The sequence below is a fragment of the Furipterus horrens genome, unplaced genomic scaffold (assembly GCF_987537825.1).
Source record: "Furipterus horrens unplaced genomic scaffold, mFurHor1.1.pri manual_scaffold_6, whole genome shotgun sequence".
NCBI lineage: Eukaryota > Metazoa > Chordata > Mammalia > Chiroptera > Furipteridae > Furipterus > Furipterus horrens.
In genome coordinates, this window is record NW_028327176.1 from 75369326 (window position 1) to 75371067 (window position 1742).

Consider the following 1742-nt stretch of genomic DNA (forward strand, 5'->3'; position numbering starts at 1 on the left):
ATTGCTTAACTGAAGACCCATTCCATTTGGTGAACATGATTGTCCACCCCCACCTTTCTTTTTTTTTTCACTAAAATGATGGTTTTTTTAATGGGAACCAGAGATATGGTTACAGTTAGATAGTTTGACACACACACACACACACAAAAACATGGGTGATCAGATGTTGGAAGGTTATAAAATAATGAGGGTAACACTGGGCATAGAAGGGAGCTGCTCCAGAACCTCAGGAGGAAGGTTAATAGGGCCTCTCCCTGCGATCCTTTCTGTGGTTACCCCTGGAGTCCACCTTGGCAGTCCACAGAGCCAGCTCTGTCCGTAACACTCCAGCCCCTGAAAAGCCCCCATGGTCCCCGCCTTGGCCTCAGTAGCCTTCCCGGGGGATCATTGCCTCCTCTGCCACCATGATGATCATCTCCACAGCCACTCCCCATGGGAGAGTCTCCTGGTCCCCCTCCCAGGCCATCTGGTTTAAGGGTCGTACACTGGTTGCACTTATTCCTTCAAGAGAAGTTCATGTTCTCACATGTAAGATGAGGACACTTCCGTTCCCTGGCTTGCTGCTGTCCTCCACTGCCACCACCTCCCTGAAGGATCCCTTCTTGGCCATGCCACCACTTCCACCACCTGCACAGCCTCCATGGCCCATGAGTCCCCCTCACACTCAGCCACCGTGACCATTGCCACCACCCTGATTGTAATCTGCTCTCCAAGTAGCAAATAAGACACTGATAGGATTGCCAGAATATTCTTTACCATCAAACCAGTCAGTAGTTGCTTGAGCAGAAGCTAGGTCATCAAATGATACCATTGCCTCTCCCATCAGCTTGCCCATTGCCCTATCTGTGTACAGATTAATCATGGGCTGTCCTGTTTCCTTAGTTGTCTTAATAATACCATCTGCTTGAAGTAATCAGCCACAGACTCAATGGGAACATTCTACCGCAGGTCTTGCACGAAGATGATGTTGTCTGAGTTACTCCATTCAGAGTCATGATGTGATCCTTGGTCCTAAGGGCTACCAAACTTATTGAAGTCACCTTGATCACGTCCACCCATTCTGCCTCTGCCTCTACGACCTCTATGTTCAAAGCCACCACTGCCACTCAGGCCTCTCCGCCATGATCCTGCTGGCCTCCCCCACAGTCAGCGCCACCGCCACCACTGTGGTCCTAATTGCCTCTGCTGCCACCACTCATGGGAGACTGAGCTTGGCCACAGGTACCTTCACCACCCCCTCTGACACCTCCACTGCTACTGTTGTACTGGTTCTGCCAACCATAGCCCCGAGCAGGATTATAGGAGCTTTGCTGCTGGTCATAGCTAGCCTGCTGTCCACCACAGCCAGGCTGCTGACCACGGACCTTGTTCTGAGGCTGCCCCTAGTTGCTGCTATGAGAACTGCTACCATCACTCCTTCAGGTGCTGCTAGGAGCTGGCTGCTGGCCATAGCTAGGGCAAGACACTGCCCATAAGACAACTGAGAACTCTGGCCACCGTCATGGCCACCAGTGGAGCTATGTTCTCGGGGAGCTGACTGAGTGCCATAGCCTGTTCTCTGGGTCTGTTCATAAGAACCATGCATGCTCTGGTCATAGCTTGAAATGTCCCCTGACTTGCTAGGGCCATCAGAACTCTGCTGTCCATAAGGCTAATTGCTTGCTGAAATAGCCTTGTCCAGGCTAGGTGGGATAGGCCCCATAGCTTTGGGTTACTTATTTGATATAGTCACTTGAGACCAT

The 1742-nt window shown here is 51.3% G+C and overlaps 1 pseudogene; it reads right to left on the reverse strand.

Moving 5' to 3' along the window:
* Positions 1-238: 238 nt before the first annotated feature.
* LOC150006537 (RNA-binding protein FUS pseudogene) lies at positions 239-1742 on the reverse strand (annotated as a pseudogene).